This window comes from Herpailurus yagouaroundi, unplaced genomic scaffold (assembly GCF_014898765.1).
Source record: "Herpailurus yagouaroundi ecotype Mexico unplaced genomic scaffold, PumYag 188, whole genome shotgun sequence".
In the NCBI taxonomy this organism is placed as follows: Eukaryota; Metazoa; Chordata; class Mammalia; order Carnivora; family Felidae; genus Herpailurus; species Herpailurus yagouaroundi.
Window position 1 is genome coordinate 40,476,360 of NW_024412419.1, and position 23,236 is coordinate 40,499,595.

Genomic DNA, 23,236 nt, shown 5'->3' on the forward strand with positions numbered 1-23,236 from the left:
TCTAGCAGGTTGGCTCTTGGGAGGTGAACAGACTATAATAAAAAAGGTTTAGAGCTCTCTGTGGGAGTCCATCCAGGTGCTGTGGGCCGAAGGGGGATGTCTGGGAGCCAGGAGTTCCTGGGAGGATTAAAACACACCTTCCACACCCTTCTATTTCATGAGGAACAAATTAATCTGAACTGCCTGTGGAGGGTTGAGATCATTCCCAGAGGGCATGCTCCATGATTTTAAGTCTAGCTGGGCAGCCTTGGCAGAAATAAAACAGCTGGGAAGATATACAGTGATGGTACAAACTTCCTAACTGCAGAGAAAAGAGAAGCAAGGGCTGAATCAGTGTGAAAGGCCTAAATTAGCAAAGGCATCCAAAATGGGGAGGGGTTGCAAATCATCAGCCTGGTGTGGGAAGAAGCCCTAAATATGGATAGCGACGTGTGGGGCTCCTCAGGGAGAGAGAACCAGCTTAAGCACACCTGCAGAGGGGGAGCAAGGAAGAAGTGTAAGGGAGTGGGGGAACAATGAGGTTAGAGGGTACAAAGACACTTCCAGGCTTGTCTTATCTGGACAGCTGTTTCTTTCCTTCTTTCTTTTTAAAGTATAGTACACATACTAGAAAAGTACACACGCTGTAAGTGTACTGTTCACAAGTTTTCCAAACTGAACACACCCACGCACTCAGATCAAGAAGCAGGAGCTCCCCATGTGCTCCCTTCCAGTCCCTACCTCCCTGGGGGCAACCCACCACACCTGACAGTTCCATGCGTGTATAAATGGATCCTGCAGTATCCGACATCTTTCCTAATGAGTTAGGTTTCTGAGATTCACTCGTAATGCTGCCTCTTGCTGTAGTGTGCTTCCTCTCAGTGCTGATTTGGCCTTTGGGTGATTAATATATCACATATTTGTGCACTGTTGATGGACATTTGGGCAATTTCCAGCATTTGGCTATTGCACATAACGTTGCTGTGACTGTTCTCGTACCCATCTTTGGTATACATACGTATGCATTTCTGATGGTGGTATGGTAGGTGTGTGATTGCTGGGTAATGGGCGTGTGTATACTCAGCTTTGGGAGCTGCAGGCAAAGCCATGTTATTCCAAGTTTTTAATAACTACGTTGTTATTAGTGTGGTCATCATATGGTTATTATATGGTAATTAGTAGTTAATTTTTATTAGTGTAGTGTTAGTTTTATAATAGTACCTCCTTACTACTAGCTGATGAGGGCAACACCAAGTTTTCACCAAGGAGACAGGCAGGAGTCTTACCAGGAGTCATGATCAGTTTCTATCTGGCTGTGCCCCATGCCCCATATTCTCTTGGCAAGTGCAGTCAGCTCCATGCCCCAGTCTCCCGAGTCACGCAGCAGCCCAGGCCGAGCTGTGGGCAACCCAAGAGTTCTGTTGTCAGGGAAAAGTTTCTCTGGCCAAACTGCTTTAACTTATCTCAGCTCCCAGTTCCCTGCAAGCACTTCTGGGAACCTCTCCTCCCTTTTGCTTTCTAAACATTGTACTTTCTATATATTTTTTAGCTCCTTTTTTTTTTTTAATGTTTATTTGTTTTTGAGAGAGAGAGAGAAAGAGAGTGAGCATGGGAGGGGCAGAGAAAGAGAGGGAGACAGAATCTGAAGCCAGCTTCAGGCTCTGAGCTGTCAGCACAGAGCCAGACACGGGGCTTGAACCCACCAACCGTGAGATCATGACCTGAGCTGAGGTCATATGCTTAACTGACTGAGCCACCCAGGTGCCTGGTACTTTCTATACTTGTTTCTACTTCTCTGATCTGCCTTCTCTGTGCTTCCGCATTTCTGTTAAGAATTCTCTCATGTCATTGAGGAAAAGCACAAGTCTAGGTTAGTCCTTTAAGGCCGTACAAGATATTTTTGTTCTCTTCCTCTGGCATGGAAAAAACATCCAGGATTAAGTTAAGTATCTAAAATCATAATAGATAAGTATCATATGGTATGATTTGATTAATTCAAAGAGGGAAAATTGATAAAAATAAATAAAAAAGGTCTGCTTTAATGGAATAGTGGTTCTATCTTTTGGACATTAAGGCTATTTTTAATACCAAGTGTCATTTTCATGATTAAAGGCTTAAATATATTGAGTTCACAGCGGAAGTCATTGTTCTATGATATGTATAGAGTTCCTTCTTCCCTAGCCACCTTTTCTCAGCTTCTGCCTTTTTTTTTTTTTTTTATGTGTATTTATTTGTTTGTTTTTGAGAGTGAGAAAGAGAGCATAAGCTGGGGAGGGGAAGAGAATCCCAAGCAGGCACCATTCATCGTGGCAACACAGGGCCTGCGACAGGGCTCAGTCTCACGAATCGTGAGATCATGACCTGAGCTGAAGAAATCAAGAGTTGGACATTAAACCGACTGAGCCACCCAGGCGCCCCTCAGCTTCTGCTTTCTTATCCTCTTCTATCTTGTTCTTCACCTCCTTTCTGCTTCTGACAAACATCTTGGTCTCATTTCCTATTTAGACTCTAGTGGCAAGAGAGGAAGAGAGTATGGTCCTTTAGTATATGTGCCGCCGAAGCGAGCACGAGAGTATGTTCCTTTAACAGGGCTCCCAATACTCTCCTCCCTTTGCTTGTTATTTTCTGCAGTCACATCCTTAGTTTTCCAGGACTTGGTGGTTGGTGTAGGCTTCTTGCTTATCCTTTCTCTAGTCCAGTGGAACTGTAACTCAAGCCACACATAATTTAAAATTTTCTAGTAGCTACATTTAAAAAGTTGAAAAGAAACAGTTGTATCGAAGTTGCAATTTCTGAGGAATATAAGAACTTCTAAACTGTTATGCACCTAATAACACAGCTTCAAACAATGTAAAGTAAAAAGTGACAGAAGAATAAAAAAAAAAAGTTGACAAATCTGCCACCAAAGTGAGAGAGATTTTATTATACATCTTTCAGTAACTGATAGAACAAGCTGACTGAAAACCACTAAAGGGTTATTCCAGCAAACAATAAGCTTGATCCAACTGTTTATATAGAAAACATGGTCCCACAAATGAAGATTGTACTTTTACAAAAATTGAGTATACACCTGGTCATGAAATAATTTCTAACATGTTTAAAATAACCAGTATCATACAGAACAAGTTCTCTGGCCACAGTGCAACTAAATTATATCAGTTTTAAATGCTATTTTGGAAAAAAAGTGAGAATTTGAATTTAAAAATATTTAGGCTTGAGAGATAAGTGATAATAATAAACATATATGTCAAAAGTTGTAGGATGACTTATACACTTAAACTATTAGGTACAGTCTTAATTGCTCATATTAACAAGAAAAATAGCAAAAATTAATGATTTAATTAGCTAAATTAAGACATTAGGAACATAGCAATTAAAATGAATCCAACAAATTAGAAGGAAGGGAACTTTAAAAAAAAAGGTGAAATTAATTTTAATAATATATTTTCGTTAACCCAGTATGTCCAGTATATTCTGAAATTAATCTAAAAATTGTTAATGAGCAATTTAAATTTTCGTGTTCATACTCGGTCTTTAAAGCCTGGTGTGTATCTTACTTATATAGAGCACATCTCAATTTGGTTTGGCCACATTTGAAGTACTTAACAGCCACATGTGGCTAGTGGCAACTGTACTGGACAGCACAGCTCTGGATCTTAGCCTGTTTTAAACATTGAGCTGATTTGTCTTGATAAAGGGGACAGTCAGGGCTAACTGTGGTGGTGGGGTTCAGTTTTCTGCCAAGGAAATCTAGGATCGTAGGAATCTGGCAGTGTTCAGTGGCTGGCAAAAGAGGAGTGGGCTTTTTGTGAAAAGCTTGGTAAACCCACTCCCCTCCTAACAAACCCACATGCTACAACACATAGATAGGTCAGAAGAAAAGATAAATGCTATACTGACTCACTTTATTGTCACCTGCTCTAGACTAGACGACTAGACTAGACTAGAGCAGGTGACAATAAAGTGAGTCAGTATAGCATGCATATATATATATATATATATATAGTCATTTTTTATGTATATGTCATTATACGTACAGCTCATTTAATTTTCACAAAAGCCATGTGAGTTTGGTATCGTTATTATCCCCATTTTACAAATGAGGATGTTGAGGCTCAGAGGGGTTAAGAAACTAATAAAGTGTAGGGGACAGAGTCTGGGGAAAGTGTCTAGGGGACATTCTGACTCAGGCAGTCTGACCTGGAGGTGGCAAGGAGGCAAATGCATCCCTCCCTTTGCAGCACATAGTGTGTTCCTGCCGCATGCTTGAGAACAACTCCTGTGGACATTCTTGGAAAGGTCATCCAAGGTGGCTGAGATGGCCGTGTTCCCTGTCCAGGTTGGCGTGTTCCCCTGCAGGCCATCGTCACTCCCCTGGGTCTCCACAGCAGGCTCCTAACTGGTCTCAGGGCACAAGAGGACTTCCCCGTCTCCAGTGTGGCTCAAGAGAGGTCTCTCCAAAATCCAGTTCCAATTAACTTCCCACCCAGTTGCTCCTTTTATCCCAGGATAAAAAATTTCCCATTTCCAGCAGGCCATGGCATGGTCTGCTTCTTTTCTCTAGCTTCTTTTGGTACCTTATTTCCTCCTGGGCTGGACCTTCAGGCACTCCATGCAAAATTTTCCCCTCCGTGCCTGCTGTCACTGCTCAGGTGACACCTGCCTGCCCACCGAGTTCTACTCATTCCTTCCTGGGAGGACCTTTCCTAACCCCTTCCCAGACACACACACACACACACACACACACACACACACACACACCCTCAAATCTAAAACATCTTGTAACACAGCCCTCATGTCCAATGTAGAATAAATTTGAAAGAAATACTATGAAAATAATTACATTTGTGATAGATCTACTTGTCTGATTTTTAAAATAAGATCATGAGAGCCTTTTGAAAAAGAGACTGTGTCCGTCTGGCCATTGCTGTAGCCCCAGGCGCGTATTCCATGCTTGATTAAAACTGCTTATATGAGGGGCGCCTGGTGGCTCAGTCGGTTGAGCCTCTGACTTCGGCTCAAGTCATGATCTCACATGATCAAATGTGAGTTCGAGCCCCATATCGGCCTGCTGCTGCTGTCAGCACGGAGCCTGCTTAGGATCCTCTGTCCCCTTCTCTTTCTGCTCCTCCCCCGCTCATGCTTTCTCTCTCTGAAAAATAAATAAAACATTTAAAAAAACCTAAAAACCTGCTTATATGAGGATTGCCTGGGTGGCTCAGTCAGTTAAGTATCGAACTTCGGCTCAGGTCATGATCTCATGGTTTGAGCCCCATGTCAGGCGCTGTGCTGACAGCTCGGAGCCTGGAGCCTGCTTTGGATTCTGTGTCTCCCTATCTCTCTGCCCCTTCCCCATTCATGCCCTGTCTCTCTCCCTCTCTCAAAAAAATGAATAAACATTAAAAAAAAACCCTGCTTATATGATTGGCAGCATGCTTCTTTGGGGCCTGCCCAAATAATGATTTCCCAAATATTTGGAGCAAAGAGGAAAAGGGATATGTGATTGGGTTATAAAAGGAAATTCTGGGGGCGCCTGGGTGGCGCAGTCGGTTAAGCGTCCGGCTTCAGCCAGGTCACGATCTCGCGGTCCGTGGGTTCGAGCCCCGCGTCAGGCTCTGGGCTGATGGCTCAGAGCCTGGAGCCTGTTTCCGATTCTGTGTCTCCCTCTCTCTCTGCCCCTCCCCCGTTCATGCTCTGTCTCTCTCTGTCCCAAAAATAAATAAAAGTTGAAAAAAAAAATTAAAAAAAAAAAAAAAAAGGAAATTCTGTGTTTTAGCCATGCCTCTTATAGACCTAAATACCTGTTGTTGGTTTTAAGAGTTCAAACATATTTAACTTTCTCTGAGCTTAAAGTGCCCCAAACAAAACTTTCCTTTTTTCTTCTCTAAGACTGTTCCCACTCCTTCAGTCTCAAAACAGCCAGGGCCTGTCAAACTTCAGGTCCCAATTGTGGTCCCTCCAGTTCCTTTTCTAGGGCCATTTTAGGCTTTTCTTTTCTTTTCTTTTCTTTTCTTTTCTTTTCTTTTCTTTCATATGTTTATTTATTTATTTTGAGAGGGGGAGAGAGAAACAGAGAGAGAACTTGCATGCTCGTGAGGGAGGGGCAGAGAGAGAGGGAGAAAGAGAATCCCAAGCAGGCTCTGCGCTGACAGCCCTGAAGCCAGGCTTGATTTTATGAACCGTGAGATCATGACCTGAGCTGAAATCAAGTGTCAGATGCTTAACCTACTGAGTCACACAGGCGCCCCTGGGGTCACTTTCTGATTTGAGTTTTATGTGACTAGCTTGCTGCTTCTAGGACGACGTGGCTTACTGAATACTGGATCATGACATAAACTACCTAGCAAATCCTTGACCTCTGTTTCCCTATCCACCTGGACAGCTGCTCCCTGAGAAATATTGCTGAGGTCTTGTTTGACGATGTCACTTCGTAATTTCAAGACTTAGGAACCCATATCCCAACCCTTTCTTTTTGGGGGTGGGATCTTGGTAATTTCAGAATTTGCACACACACTTTCACATCGTCTCATCCCCTATGTTTCCCATTAGGAAGGTCCTCGTGTTGGAGCCTATTTACATTGGGTCCCAGAGTTGATTTTGTTAACTATTATTTCTACTGACTTTCCCGTTCTGTTAAGTATTATTTCTTCATCCCTACTACTTATATCCTTTAGATCAAGAGGGAAATCTTCCATTAAAAAGGTACCTTCTATGAGCTCTGTGCTGACAGCTCAGAGCCTGGAGCCTGCTTCAGATTCTATGTTTCCCTCTCTCTCTGCCCATCCCCTGCTCATGCTCTGTCTCTCTCTCTTAAAAATAAATAAAAATTAAAAAAAAAATTTTAAAGGTACCTTCTAGATTTTGTGCTATTTGTAGTATTCATGGGATTGCCACCGAGTTGTTCTCCTTTACATATTCTGCACATATAATTTGCAATCACAGGGGCCCCCCACTGGAGAGCTCTTATGTAAGGTGTTTTCTTAGAGCTTAGACGGACCCAAACAGGAGGGGCAGTTCTCTAAGCAGTCTTCCCCCATTTATTCCAGTGTCTGTCTTATTCCCTCCGGTCTCCTTCTCTGAGGGGTACCCCCACCTCTGCCATTAAGTCCCCTCAGAGAATGGTGGAGTGGTGGCACTGCGTGGAGCCCTCTTGTGTGCTCTTTGCTCTTTTTCCTTCCTATTACTGGCCTGGATTTGTTATGCAGGCCAGACCTCAGCTGGCAGGGTGCTAGAATAACAGCCCCTGCCAGCTCAGTCACCACATTCTGTGTGGCCTCTTTCTTCATGTCTCTTGATCAGCCCCCTCCTCACGGGGTCTGCTCTGGCTCGGTTGCAGTGACCTCCGTGACCTCTCCTTAGCTGCCTTCAGCCCACTTCCCATCGTGAGCTGGCCAGCCTGCTCCAGAGCCACGTAGGGCTGCCTGGCACCCCCTCCTTTGAGGCCAGTGTGGAGGTTGTGGTTCCGTCTTAGGCACATCTGCCGCTCTCGCCAGGTCCCCTGTGATCGGGCCAGAGCATGCCTCTGTGGGTATTTTCACATGGTATTTCTTCTATCTGGATGCCTGTTCCTGTCTTCTGTCTCTGAAGTCTTGCCCATCCTTTAGGGACTCGTTTACACATTATCTCCTCAGGGAAGCCTCCCTGATGTCCTGTGACGGAGATGACGGTTCCTTGCTCGGGGTGCTCCAGGTGTATTTCTTCCCCTCTACCGTGGCGTTATTTGGTATTTTGGGTATGAAGGTATTTTGGCCTTCCCTGGCTGGATTATTCATTTAAAGAAGAACGGGGCTGTGTCTTTTTATCTTTATATTCCCAGCACCTGGTATATGGAAAGTGCTTATTAAATGTTTATTTAGGCTCTTTCCTTGGTTTGGTTGTTGTTGATAGTGCTGCTGTAAACATCAGGATGCATGTACCCCTTTGAATCTGTATTTGTGTGTCCTTTGGATAAAGACCTAGTAGTGCAGTTGCTGGGTCGCAGGGTTGTTCTATTTTTAACTTTTTGAGGAATCTCCGTACTGTTTTCCAGAGTGGCCGCACCAGTTTGCATTCCCACCAACAGTGCAGGAGAGTCCCTTTCTGTGCATCCTTGCCAACTTCTGTTGTTCCCTGAGTTGTTAATGTTAGCCATTCTGACAGGCATGAGATGGTATCTCATCATGGTTTTGCTTTTTTTATTATTTTTTTATTACAAAAAAATTTTTTTTAAATGTTTATTTATTTTTGAGACAGAGAGACAGAGCACGAACAGGGGAGGGGCAGAGGTGGGGTGGGGAACACAGAATCCGAAGCAGGCTCCAGGCTCCGAGCTGTCAGCACAGAGCCCAATGTGGGGCTTGAACTCACAACCCGTGAGATCAGGACCTGAGCCGAAGTCGGACGCTTAACTGACTGAGCCACCCAGGCGCCCCCATCATGGTTTTTTTGATTTGTATTTCCCTGATGATGAGTGATGTTGAGCATCTTTTCATGTGTCTGTTAGCCATCTGGATGTCTTCCTTTTAAAAATGTCTATTCATGTCTTCCTCTCATTTCTTCACTGGATTATTTATTTTTTGGGTGTTGAGTTTGATAAGTTCTTTGTAGATTTTAGATACTAACCCTTTATCAGATATGTCATTTGCAAATATCTTCTCCCATTCCATAGGCTGCCTTTTAATTTTGTTGATTGTTTCCTTTGGTGTTTATAGCAGCATTATCGGGGCGCCTGGGTGGCGCAGTCGGTTAAGCGTCCGACTTCAGCCAGGTCACGATCTCGCGGTCCGTGAGTTCGAGCCCCGCATCAGGCTCTGGGCTGATGGCTCAGAGCCTGGAGCCTGTTTCCGATTCTGTGTCTCCCTCTCTCTCTGCTCCTCCCCCGTTCATGCTCTGTCTCTCTCTGTCCCAAAAATAAATAAACGTTGGAAAAAAAAAAATTTATAGCAGCATTATCAACAATAGCCAAACTATGGAAAGAGCCCAAATATCCATCAACTATGAATGCATAAGGAAGATGTGGTATCTATATACAATGGAATATTACTCAGCCATCAGAAACAATGAAACCTTGCCATTTGCAGCATCGTGGATGGAGCTAGAGTGTATTATGCTAAGCAAAATAAGTCAGCCAGAGAAAGACAAGTACCATATGATTTCACTCATATGTGAAGTTTAGGAAACAAAACCAACAAAAATTTGGGAAGGGGGGCAGAAAAAGAGAGGGAAACAAACTATAAGAATCTCTTAACGATAAAGAACAAACTGAGGGTTGATGGAGGGAGGTGGGTGGGGGATGGGCTGAATGGGTAATGGGTGTTAAGGAGGGCACTTATTATGGTGAGCACTGAGTGTTATATGTAAGTTATGATCACTAAATTCTACTGAAACCAATATTACACTATATGCTAACTAACTAGAACTTAAATGAAAATTTGGAAAAAAAAAATGTTTATTTAAAGGATTGTTAGGGGGAGCAAAGCAAATTATACAACAATATGGACCAGCCCTCTGCAACTGGGGGTTTACAAGAGAATTAAGCCCTGCTACTCTAGGGCAACCATTGTAAGTTATGAATAAATTTCTCTCCCATGCTTCCGGAATGATTCTAGTTATAGACCATCCTTGGGAGAATTGGGAAAATAGGTATTCAGATCCTTTTGGGCTCAATTCTCTAGCCAAACCCAGCTTGAAGAGGCCTGGTATAGACTCTTTGATCCCAATCCTGATAAAATATACATATACAAAGAGTAAAGACTGATGGAATTGAAGACCAGAATGTTAACAGTGGCTATTACTGGGTCGTAGTATGACAAGCAGTATGTGATTTCAAAATGTTCTTTCCACTCTTGTATAATTTCTGAAGTTTCTAACTTTTTGATAATAGACTTGTAAAAAATACTTTTTGAATAAGCCAAGCCAGAGTTCTTAAAGCTGACCGCCTCCTCTAAGGCAGTAGTGAGTTGGGGTTTTTGTTTTTAAATGTAACAACATGCTGCACCAAGACCAGGAATCGTGGAGCTGAGCCCCTCAGCGTTGCCGCTGGAGAATCGGGCCTCAGGTGTGAGGATGACTCTGGCTGTCAGCTCTCTGGACGTGGGTGTCTCTTTTTGCTGGCGCTGGACACCTTCGAATTGAAGGGCTGAGTTTCTAGCAGGCATGCTCACCATGAGAGGAACTAGCATGCACATGGATACTCACATATATTCTCAAAAGTAAATCTAGGGGCGCCTGGGAGGCTCAGTCGGTTAAGCATCCCACTTCGGCTCAGGTCCTGATCCCACAGTTTGTGAGTTCGAGCCCCACATCGAGCTCTGTGCTGACAGCTCAGAGCCTGGAGCCTGCTTTGGATTCTGTGTCTCCCTTTCTCTCTGCCCCTCCCCTACTAACTCTCTGTCTCTTTCTCTCTCTCAAAAATAAACATTTTAAAAAAAGGTAAATATAGAGGTGTTTTTCCCCCTTGATTGCTCAGAGTGAATGTAACCCAGCGTTATTTGAATTAACTCACGTGCTAATTCTTGCTCATGACTTACTGCTTCAACCAGCCCTATTTTTTCCCCTGAAGTTTGACCTTGTTTGTCCTCATACAGGATTTCATTCTTATTCCGGCAAGAATCCACCAGTGGCTGCTGAAATAAGTATTTAATGAGAACAGGGCATTTATTTAGTGCCTAAGTATCTTCCATCAAGTTACTTATTAATTACAAAGGAAAAATAGTAACTTGACAGCAGAGAAACCTGCCTCATGCTACTTTAACCAGTTGATCAAATTGAACATCATCAGGAGTGGGACAGTCAGCATCGTGTGGCTCCTGACAAAATGCATCGAGAAGAACACAGCATCAGTCTGTGATGTTTCTGCCAAAAATGTATAACTTGAATATAATCATGAAGAAATTGACAAACCCCAAATGAGGGACATTCTATAAAATAACTGGCCTGTGCTTGTCAAAAAATGCCAAGGTCATTAAAGATAAAGGAACTGTTTCAGCTTGAAGGAGGTTGAAAAGATGTGACAGCTGAATGCCACATGTGCTCCTTTTTGCTCTAGGGCCATTATTGGGACTACTAGAGAAATTCGTATAAGTTCTTTAGATTAGATGGTATTGAAACAACAAAAGCTGCTTGATTTTTCTCATTATGTTGTGGTTGTGTAAGGGAATATCTTTGTCTTTAGGAAATACTAAAATGTTAAAATATTTACAGGGGGAATATCATCATGTTTTCAACTACTTTCAAACGGGTAAAAAAGTAATATGCATATTATATTGTATTATGTAGCAAGACAGAGCAAATGTGGTAGAATGGTACCAGTTGGGGAGTCTGGGTGAAAGGGATCCAGGAATTTTTTTTTGTACTGTTCATGCAGTCTTTCTGTAAGTTTGGGATTATGTCAAAAAATAGAGTTAATAGAGTTTAAAAACTCAGAAGTCTGCAGGTCATGGTGCTGTGGCAAGTCTAGCATCAGAAGCCACATGGGGCTTTTCAGGGTCTCCCCTTTCCGTGGTCATTAATGAAGTCATTACCCACAACGCTGAGCTCTCTTTAGCATTGGCTCTGCTCCCCCGGGCGTCAGCAGAAGACAGGGTGCAAGATCACCAAAAGTGCAGCTTCACCTGACAGGAAGGTTTCTTTCTTCCGCTGTCTGCTGCTCCCTTTCCAGAGACTTGACTCCTGCTGGCTGTCTTCAGGTAGCCTGGTCAGCCAGCTCTGATCCACACATTTACCTGGTTTAGACTAGACCTACCACTGTCCTGTAACAGAGGCTTCCCAGGCAGAATGTAACTTCGGAAATATATTTAAACACAGTTGAGAGTGTTGATGCATGAGATCAGTGCACTTCACCAAGATGCTTTGGTTGAGCGCTTGCCAATAAGTAAGGCACAGGGCCCGCAGAGGGTATGCTTTGCTTAAAGCTTTGGCATCAGTCAGTTAAAGATGGTCCACCCTCCTGCTTGATGGAACCTCAGATTGTATGTTTTGGCAAAAATCCCGCATCTTTTGCGTTCTGCGTAAGCAGGGGCGGGGTCTTGTCCAGCCCCCACTGCATTTCATACAGTTTAGGACAACGTTCTGTGTTTTGGCTGGAGCCTCTCCTGTGGGGTGGGGTGACAGGGGCTGTTCTTGGATTCAGAAGGGGAGCTCTACGCTAGGGCCTGAGGTGGGTGTGTGGGTGGATCTGCTTATCAGAATTTGCAGAGAGGAGTTCCTCTGAAACTGTCCAGCCCTAGGGAACAGAATATGATAAGAACAGTGAAGCCTCTATACCTCCTTCCTGTCTTTCTTTCCCTTCCAGCTCTCCTTTCACAGAATTTCCTAACCCTCAGCCTCCACTCCATTTTCTCCACTTTGTGTCCCCCACTCCTCTGTTTCCCCTTTAATTTTTTTAAACCCATCTCCCTCCACTTATTCCAGCTTCCTATTTCTCTCTCCTAAATGGCCATAATGTATAAGTGTCCATTGAATCAGCTAAGATTTATGTTTCCTGTTCTTACTTTGAAAAGTAGGTGAGACTCATAAATTTTAGTGGAAGAAGAGGCAGTGGAAATGTTCTCATCCAATCCTGCTTTTTACATCTTAGCAAACATCCTAAAGAATGACTTGGCCATTATCAAACAGCCAAACAGTGAGACTGTTTTAATCTCTTTTCCTCTTAAGAAACAATACAAAACAGACCCAGCTTCTCTTCTATTTCCCATGATGGTGGGGGGGCCAATCATTTGACTTTGTTTGTCTCCTTTCCCCAGGGCCCTGCACATGCACGTGCACGTGCGCATGCACACACACACACGCGCGCGCGCACACACACACACACACACACACACACACACACACACACTGATTCTCATTTGAAAAATCCCATCCCTGTTCTCCATGATGTAGGCATGCTCTGGACAGTTCACAAATGCCCAGTAGTTGTGACATCTGGACACAGGGAAGGATCTGGTCCTCACGTCTGCACGTTAGGACCATGCTAACTCTGGGTTAGCTATTCTGCAGGAATCTGGGTACGGGCCTCTGATGAGTGTGTTCATTCATTTGTTGGTTCATTCCTTCAGCAAGTAGTTAAGTACTTCTTACATGCTAGGCACCGTTTTAGGTTCTGAGGTTATAGCAGAGAACACAATTACCAGAACCTCTTTTCTAGGAAGCTTATGTTTTAGTGGGGAGAGCAGACAACAGGCAAATATGTCTGAGTCCTAAAGAGTACTTTAAAGTAAAGCAGGGGTGAATAACAGGGCTTAGGGGTGAGGATGCTCTTTTACAAGGAAGGTGACTTTTGAATAAAGACCATAAGAAAGATGGTGAGGGAGAGAGCCACCTGGAGGCCTGGCAGAGACAAATGAAGACCCTGAGGTGGGGTGGGCGTGGAAACAAGAGACCTCTAGGCTGAAGGGGAGTGAGGAGGGAGGGGAGTATAAGAGAGAGGTAGGGAGGGGAAGAAGGTTCTGGATTTGACCCCGCAAGAGGTGCTGCTCTCTTGACATCTTTGTCATGTTAGTAAAATCTTGGAGAAACACCATGTGTAGTTTCTGGGCATGTTCGAGTTTTGGAGAATGTTTATATATTCCAAGGACTCAGAATTAATTGCCTTAGCATCTTTAAACATGTAAAAAGCCAGCAACTGAGTGAAAGTAATGGTGTATTCTCAGCCTTAGAGGAATGCTGGTTGATTAGCAGTAGATTAAAACGCACACCTCGGAATCATTGAAGTGCTTGCGTTTAAAAAAAAAAAATTTTTTTTAACGTTTATTTTTGAGACAGAGAGCATGAACGGGGGAGGGTCAGAGAGAGAAGGAGACACAGAATCTGAAACAGGCTCCAGGCTCTGAGTTGTCATTCACAGAACCTGATGCAGGGCTCGAACTCACGGACTGCGAGATCATGACCTGAGCCGAAGTCGGATGCTTAACTGACTGAGCCACCCAGGCACCCCTGAAGTGCTTGCATTTTGGTTGGTGGGCAAAACTAGTAGAGTGCGGATGCATTCATGGAGCAACGCTTTTATTTTTCATTTCAGTAGACAGGTCCTCGTAACTGCACAGTTTGTAGGAGGACCTGAAAATCTTTAGGCTGAAATCTGTTGTTAATTACAGCTTACCAGAGAGCAGAGTTTCTCAAAGTACCACACCCACATAACTCAGGGGAACTTGCTTAAAATGCACATTTGGCGTCCTTGCCTATACCTAGCAGGTGGGAAATTCTGGAGATGAGGTCTGGGAATCTCCATACTTTACAGCCTTTTCCAGTGGTTCTTGTGCATGCTCAGGTTGGAGAACCATTGGCCAAGACAGTGGTGGAGGCATTGATTATTTATTTCTTCATATTATTATTTACTTACACAATAGATGTTCATTACTCACAGTTCTGGAGGCTGGAAACCCAAGATCAAAACACTGACAGATCCTGTGTCTGGTGAGAGCCCTTTCCTGGTTCACAGATAACCATCTTTCCATATCCTCACCTGGTGGAAGGCACTGGTCATTTCAGTTGAATGAATCGTAGAAGACAGGAGATGATTGGGTGTGGTCTCAGCACCAGAGCTCTTCCAGCACTTCCTTTGTGGTCTTGATATCGTGGGTGAAATTTCACATTCCTAAAAGACAAGTAAGACACTGCCTACCCAGTAGAAACAGGGCAGGATGGTGTAGAGGGAGTTTTCCCCCTTGGGTGGAGGGAGTGGAATGGGATAAAGGTGCTTTGCCTTGATTGTATGGATCCAGGAATGAGTGTGGCCCTTCCATCCCCATGTACACCTGGAACTCGCATACCCTGCAGGCTGGTGCTCTGCCCTGGCTGCTGCGTGAATGCAGGCCTGTGCCTGTCTGTTGGCTTACACATTGCACAGGTGAGAACACGATCACCTACCTTGATGAATCCAGTTTCTTGAGACCATGCAATCCGAACCAAATATTAAAAATATTAGATCCTGAAACTCAAGTATCTTCGACTTTTAGTCCACAGTCTTTGGTTTTCCGTTTTTGCTGTGAGTTTAGTTACCCTCAATACTTTAGGAATATGGCAGTGTTGGAATGTTCATACAGACGGTGATTTTATTCCAATGGATAGAGTTTTGCCCCCCAGGGGACATTTGGCAATGTCTGGAGACAGTTTTGATTGTCACAGCTGGGAGAGATGAGCAGGACCAGAGATGCTAGTGGCATCTGGGGAGCAGAGGCCAGGGACGCTGCTACACATCGTACACAAGACAGCCTCCCACAACAAAGAATCACCCAGCCCCAAATGTCAGTAGTGCTGAGCTGAAGAAACCCCGCAAAAGATCAGTTGCATGCCTCTTATCTGTGTTGTGTCTTAGGATTCTTTTTTTTTTTAAGTTTATTTATTTTGTGTGTGTGTGTGTGTGTGTGTGTGTGTGTGTGTGTGAGAGAGAGACAGAGAGAGAGAGAGAGACAGAGAGACAGAGAGACAGAGAGCGAGAGAGAGAACACTCAACAAGTGGGGTGGGAGGGGGCGGGCAGAGAGAGGGAGAGACAGAATCCCAAGTAAGCTCTGGGACATCAGCACAGAGCCTGATGTGGGGCTTGAACTCAGTAACCGTGAGCTCATGACCTGAGCCAAGACCAAGAGACAGATGCTTAACCGACTGTGCCACCCATGCACCCCTATGTCTTAGGATTCCAAGTGAGCTTTCATACAAACAAAGTTCCACAGCTAAAACTGGTTTGGAATTACCCAGATTATCTGCCTGGGTGGACAGGAGGACAGGTTGACTTCTGGAATCAGTAGGAGAAAAGTAACATGTCACGCAGAGCTCTGGAAGCCATAGGTAAGGCCCTGGACTAGAGTACTCTTGAGCTTTTCTGACAAAACCGCCATTCCCCTACCTGCAGCTGCCTCTCCCTGTGGGGTGGGGGTAGGAGCGAGTTTAGTGTAGAACTTCACTGGTCCCTGCTGCTGCCCTGGGCTCCCAGCCCTGCCGCTTTTGCCCTGTGCCCACGTTTGGGCTTTGGCGAGACAGCCCAGGAGTCAGCTCTGTGACTCAACCCTGTCTGTGTGTGTGCTGAGTGGCAGGTGCCGTGCTTCTAAACAGCCTCCTTGCTCCCACGGCCCTCCCCACACCACTGTGGATACATTCTTGTCATCACTTCCCTCCACCTTGGGTCTCTAGAAAGTGGGGACTCATTCCAGACTCCATCTGTCATGTCGTCTCTGCATGCCCACAGAATCGATGAAATGAACGTTTAGAAATCACCCCTTTTGTGTGTGGGCACCCATTATTACTTGTTTACGATAGAGCGATATAAAATGCATTTTGTTCAGGACCTCTCAGGCTGCTTTCTTAAATATTTGGACTTCAGAGTGCTTTGAACCCAGGCTTGGAATTGTCATGTCGGGGTTACTGATTTTGTTCAATATTTCCTTTTGTGATTTCCAGCAGTACTTCCTGTGTTCCTTCCCTTCCTCCCTGACCCCTTGAAGGTGGGCTTACCAAGGTTAAGAAGGCTCTGCACTGTGTTCTTCCCCTCCGGGATCTTATCTCTTTAGAGCAGTCTTAACTCTGCCTTTATCGAAATGTCCCTGGACCTTATCTGTTGTGGCACATCCTACTATTGATGGTTACAGATCCCCTGTTTCCTTCCTTACTAACAGAACCCTAATTTTGTTTGGGGAAGCCTGTGGCCCAGCTTGTAAAAGTTCCTGGCTAACTTCGCAGCCGGGGGTAGCCACGTGATGCCGTTCCCGTTCTGGCCAAAGAGATATGAATGAGAGACAAACAGATGTAAATGGAAGCCTGTCGGTTTCTAGTTTCCTGGGAAGGTTTCCCTCTCCTGATATAGGTGCTTCCCCTTCCTTTGCATCTCATTCCTCTTCTCCTTCCTGCCTGGACTGTGGAACGGAGGTTGGCCACGTATGAATGCTGGAGGAACAGAAGCTTGGGGGGTGGGTGGGTGGGTGTGTGGCATTGCATCAGCCTGGCCTGCTTGCCCCTAGATTTCTGGTTCTGTGAGAGAACGAAACCTGACTTGGCTAAAAGCCATGATACCCAGGTTTCTGTTACATGCAGCCAAGGGCACCCTCTGACTGATATTCCAGGGCCCCAAGCCTGGGTTCTCCGTTGTAACAAGACATATCAGCCTGGTGGCCCACAGGCGTCTGAGACTCAGCAGGGCCAAACTGACCTTTGTGTCCCCATAGCCTCCATCCTTGTGACCTTTCTCTACAGAGAGCTCCACCATCCTCCCCATCACTTGAGCTGTCTTCCCTCCTGCCTGCTAAAGCACATCTGGTCTATCCCAAGCCTTGTCGGTGCTGCAGCCGAAGCCCTTCCTCTCCCCAGTGCTGCTGCCATCTTTGCTGAGGCACCCAGGATCTGCGGCTGGGAATGCTGGGCTGGCTCCCCACCAGCCTCTGGTCTCAGGCTCTCCACCCCTGCCCCTGCTATCCTTGCTGCTTCCCCATTGATTTTCCTCCACATTTCATGACGCTTCTTGAATAAAGTCCTCAAGGGCTTCTTGTGATTGTCCATGACCTTCTGCAGTCTTCCATATGACCTCATGGCGTGTCTTAGGTTGGGTTCCATAGAAGCAGAGCCTGAAACAGGACTCAGGGGCCCCTGGTTCATTGAGGGGTCTGCCAGGAGAAAGGGGTGAGGTTGGGGTGGGGGGAGAGACAGGGAAAGGAGCTGAGCACAGCTGTGGTCCCAGCTGATTCCAGGCGTTCTCCCGGAGGCACGAGGGCTAGTCTTTTGTACCTCCTCAATCAATTGGGTGGGGCTGTAGCACACATCTGCTGAGTGGGGGCAGATGCGTGCTGTTGGCAACGGGCATTCGCAGCTGATCTGTGGCCCCAGCCCTTGGGTGTCCAACAGGACCACAATATTGCCTTAACTCCTGCCTACACCCCACCCCCACCCCATGCCAGTCATTTGCTCTTCCCCAAACTAACCAGGCCTCTGCCCTTTGCTCATCCCCAAGAGGGAGTGCCTCTTCCCTCCCTGCCCAGCCCCTCTGCTGCGCCCCCTGCTCGTGCTGTGCATTCTCCGGGACACCCCAAAGCTGTCTTTTCCCCAAGGACAGGCTTCCTGCCTCGTCTTCTGTTCTCCTTTATCAAGTAGAAGCCTTCATCTCAAACACAAAACCCAAACACGATCTAAGTGACTATTTTCTCAACTTTCCCTGGATGGTACATACCTTATACCAGTCTTGTTAAAGGAGAGGAGTTAATTTATTCCATACTGTGGATGCCTGAGGGTTTAACTGTCTCAGACCCGGTGGGCAGGACTGGCTGCCGGGGTGGATGTTGTGTTGAGCCTCCAGCCAAATTTCCAGCTGCCTCCAGGTCATCTTTGTCTAGTTGTTTATCATCTCACATTCACCACATCATCACAAAACTACAAAAATTGACTCCCGTCCCTGTCTTTCCATAACTGGGATGCAGCTTTACGCTTGCTCACTTATCGCGGCTAATTGCCTTCCTTTCAGTAGATCTCTGTCCTGTCCTTTCTTCCTGCTCCTCACCAGGGCAGGCCTCGGGCTCCCCTTTCATCTGGACAGCAGCGAGCACTCAGTATCCTGCCTCGCTGTCCCTCAATGGGCAACCTAGCATGCAGCTGTGAAGTCCTCTGCTCCCAGAATCCTCCCACCTTAAAAGGCATGTTCTTTCAGCTGCTGCCATATTAACATCTAAGCTGTACCTGTTCTCCTTTCCAGGCAGTGCACTCCAGCCATGTTGGCTTACTCACCTCAAGTTCACATTTTTGTTTATAACAGTCTGTGCCTTGGCATGCCTTCATTATTAAAATGAAAAACACTTCACATACTCGCACACGTTCCCTTCCTAAAGCACCCCAGGTGGAAGGGCATGGACTTGGAGGTGAATAGATGTAGGTTGGAATTCTTGGCCCCTTATCCACGTATGACCTTTGGCAGGTTAAATGCATTGCAGTCCAATGAAGGGGGTGTTTTTAGGATTTGGTGATATTGTGTGTAGGCTTTACCTCCCAATAAATATGAATGCCCTGTCCACTCTTGTACCAGTAGTTGTCTATATTGGCAATTTGGCAGTTCCTCGTGTCCTGCTTTGTGGTGTCTGTTCTAATCTTGTCTTGAATGGTTAATTTTTCATTCTGAAAATGTTAGTGCCATTTCTACAAATAGACCGAAAACCTGGGCCTGGCCCTTCATCCATCTGGGCCTGGCCCTTTATCCATCAGGGCCTTAATAAGAATTATTTCTTCACCAGGCATGTAAGCATTTGAGAAGGATATGTTATGTTTTTATGTGTGAGTAGAAATACATAATTTTGAAAGCCAAGACTTTTCTGCATAAAGATGCTTAACAAAGCCATGATATGGAGGCTCTTATCACAGCAGTTTGGGCGGGAAGAGGGCCAGACTTATGAGTCCTGGACCCTAGCACTTAGGAGGAGGCAGTAGGGGAAGAGCTGCCCACGAAGGGGGCGGGGAAGGAGAGCAGGAGGGACAGAAGACAGGCAATCCGTTGGTGATGGCCTGCCAACAGAAGTCCTTGGGCGAGTGCCTGAAACCACCATCACCTCTGAAACTCTCATAAGAAACCAAGTATTTGTTCAATAAGTACGTATTAGGTGCCTATTATGTGCCTCTTAACATTCTAGGCACTGTGAATTCAGTGGTGAGCAAAGTGAAGACCCCTGCTTCCTTGCAGTCTGTACTCTGGTGGGGGAGACAAGAGACAAATGTATATTAAAAGGGAAAAAAATGTATAAATAACATGTCTCCTGATAGTAAGTGTTCCAAAGACCAAATAAAGCATGCACATAGGAATCAACATAGGCAGTTTTGGTAAGTAGGGCATATCTGTAGTAGTTCCATTATTCTAGACTAAGCAGTCTTCGTGTTACGTAAACGAATTGACTCGAGCGGAGGGTTCCGATCACCAAAGTGAGTTCAGTCTGTGTGTGCACGTGCACAGGCTGGCAGGGGTGGCTTTCGTGTGGAGCAGTGTTCGTGACACTCTGCTTCTCCAGCTGATGCTGGCGAGTGCAAGCCCTCGGAAGCTCTAGGAATACTGCGGTCATCCTTCATTCATCTGTTGATTTCACTCACCAGCTTTTTGAAGACCCCTGATGCTCAGGTAGAGCCAGGCATGCGGCTTCCACACAGTGGCAGGGGGAGCTCAGACCACCAGGACTTGCTGAGTGTCAATGTTCTTCATTTTGCTTCTGCATAAATATATTTTTTTCCCAACTCAGCAGACCCCCCCACAAAATATAGTAACTTAGAAACTTATAGTTCCTACTACTTTTTTTTTTTTTTTTGCCTTTAAGTGCTTCATTTATGATATAGTGTCCCCAACACACTAAGAGATGCTTCAGGGTTCCTAAAAATATTTTTCATTTGAGTGGTTTTCAAATTTCTTTTCATCCTAGGGGAAGGACCCTTCCTCCCGCCATGAAAATGTCTTTAAGTTTGCAGAGATTAAAACGGTAATGCACAGAATGCAAAATGAAAAATAAATTTATCCACAATTGTTGATTATGATCGAGAAGCCCTGGAGATCAATCGGGGCTGGGAATGAAAGAGAGAAGCCTAAGGGGAAGGTTTGCAGCTTGGGTGGCTGAGTGGATGGTGCACCTTCAAAATAATGTGAAGAATAGAGGCAATGCCAGGTTCTGCTCTGTACTGTTGTCTGAGATGAAGACCGTAGGCAGGTTGTTGGACACATACTCTGAGCTTGGGTGACAGGTCTGCACAGGGAGTTGGGTCTAGGGGTTACTCCCTTGAGGACATGGGTTAAAGGCTGGTGGTGGAATCTGGTGGTATTCAGGGAGGAGATTGTGCTGGGGGTGGAGACCAGGACCCTGGAGGCATAAGATGTGCATGTGGGAGTGCAAGGGAAGATTTAAGAAGTTTTAAAGGAGGTGTGTTTCCAAGGTATCCGAGGCATGGTGTGTAGACTGGTTGAAGGGAGGTAGACAGGCTGGAAACAGCTTGGCCGTCGCAGGGAGCAGTGACAGCGAGGGGCCAGTGACCAGTGAGCACTGAGCATTGAGAGGTTCTGCAGGTTGAGAAAGGGTTTGGAGGAGTATGTGAGGGGCTTCAAGAGGATGTTGTTTCTCCGGAGATACCAGGAAGGGCTGGAGTTTCTCCATGATAGGGCTGGAGCCAAAACTGTGGCTGGAAGTGAGGGTGACCAAAAGGCACAAGAGCCTTAAAGCCCCAACAGATGAAGCATATCGAATGAGACTGGGTGCCTGTAAGTTCCCTTTCTGTGGGATAATAGTAACAACAGCCAGCAAGTACATGGTGCTTATGATGTGCAATCACTTTCTCCATGTGAATTCTATGAAGTCGGTAATATTGCTACACCCATTTTACAGATGAGGAAATGGAGCTGCAGGAGTTACAGTGATTTGCCCAAAGTTTCCCCACTGGTAGGTGGAGGAGCTGAGCCCAGGTGACGGGCTGTAGATACTGTGTTTTCATACTCCTTCTCATGAGGTCCTCTCCAGTATGATTAGAAAAAAACAAAACAGCTTTTTTTTTTTTTTTGGAGCATATGATCAGGACTAGACCTGCTGTCACCCCCAGAGTCCCTCCTTTCCTTGAACAAGCCCACTTTCCTGAAAGTGGCACGAGAGCATCATCTGATATACTAGTCACTGTCCAGCAGGAAACCAGAAACGATGCTGATGCTTCTGGCAGGGAGGGTTTTCATGCAGGGGATTGATCACAAAGACATCGGCAGTCCTGGAGATAGCAAAGTGAGAGAGAAGTGTCAGCCAGAGATCAGGAAGCTTCTGTCACCCGGGGCTGAGGCTTGTACTTGTCACAAAGCTTCTGGAGATGCCATCACTTCTCTCAAGTAGAAACCGCAGACACTGGATGCCCACTGATGCTGTGGAGTCACATGTAGTCGCCCTCCCTGGCCTGTGACTGTCACCACCCCTGTCAGAACCTGCACTGCGTCAGGGGACCGGAAAGGTTGCTTCCTCCTCTTGTCTTCCAGTCTTCTACCAGGACATCCTCCAGTCACAGCTCAGCAGGAAGCCGGCTGGCCACAGTCTGAGGAAGGAAATTTCACAGGCTTACAGCCTGCGGGGCAGTGCTGTCCAGCACACCAGTGACAGGCAGAGGTGGAGACCCGCTTCTCTCTGACACTGCAGTCTCTGGGTTTGCTGGAGGTCCACCTCGGCGCAAATCATGTGTCATTCTGGTTGTAAAAACAGACATCTTAGAATGTCTGTTTTATATACATATAGGTTCCAGGTAGCCTGCTGGTTCCCACCACTTGGCTGGCCATGCATCTGAGTAACCTCAAGTTGTGGTGTTTAAAAACGTTCCAGGGTCTCAGTTGTTCTTCAGGAAGGGTTTACTAGTGAGGTCCTTGGCACTGTTTTTTGAAACTCTTCAGAAGGATACTTGTCTACAAAAATCCTGCACTGTAGTGCTACACAGTTAAAATTAGAACTGATGGAGAGATTGTTTCTAGGAGCAGAAAGATTAAATACTTGAATGTCAGTTTGATAAAAGATTTTGTTCAGAGGAAATGACACAACTTGAATGGAAATGAAGTGTATAATGAGATACAACTGTCTCTTGGCCAAATGACTATAATAAAGATATTATTTCTTAAATTAATATATAAATTTATCATAATAGCAAAATATAATAGGTGCCTATATTAGTTGAGATATGACTTCACTTTTAATTAACAATATCTTAAGCAAGACAGAAATTTAGTTCTCCACCTTATAACAGCCCAGAGGCAGGCAGTCCTAGGTAGAATGCCCATGGGGTTGTCCAGGAACCCAGGCCCCTTCTCTGTTGTTGCTTCACCATCCCTTGGTGACATGCTTTCCGTGTGGTCCAGAGTGGCTCATCATGTGTCAGTATTTCAGTCAGCAGGAAAAGAGATAAAGGTGTATTCCAAGGAATACACCCTGGAAGTTATACAAGTCACTTTTGCTCATATCTCATTGGCTAGAACTTAGTCACAAGGCCATACCTAATTCCAAGGGAGGCTGGGAAATGTAGTCTTCATGTTGGGAGGCCATGCACCCTAGCTAAAAATACAGAGTTCTACCAAGTTGTCAGGAAGGGCCCCCCCCCCCCCCCCCCCCCCCCCGGAGAATGTATTGATTTCTACTATAGTACTCCTTGGAATATTATTTAGGAACTGAAATTTTGAGAATAAAATTAATTCAAAAGAATAAGTAGGCAAGCATACCCAAGAACATACAACTTTTTAAGAAAAATGTCTTTTAAAATTGCCATATTTTCTTTTTTTTGTTAGTGTAACGCTTTTGTTGTTTTAAATATAACATTTCCTCTTTATAT

General features: G+C 45.3%; 1 protein-coding gene across 7 annotated transcripts in view; it reads left to right on the plus strand.

Annotated features, from left to right (window-relative positions):
- Positions 1–23,236, plus strand: part of ST3GAL5 (ST3 beta-galactoside alpha-2,3-sialyltransferase 5) — a 50,760-nt gene that overhangs the window by 1,793 nt on the left and 25,731 nt on the right. Inside the window, exon 1 of one of the 7 annotated variants that reach the window (XM_040496860.1) lies at positions 14,309–14,370. The exons of the other annotated variants lie outside the window; for them this stretch is intronic. The gene's annotated coding sequence lies outside the window, so the exon portion shown is untranslated. Of the gene's footprint in view, positions 1–14,308; positions 14,371–23,236 lie in introns of those variants that run through there. 7 annotated transcript variants of the gene reach the window in all.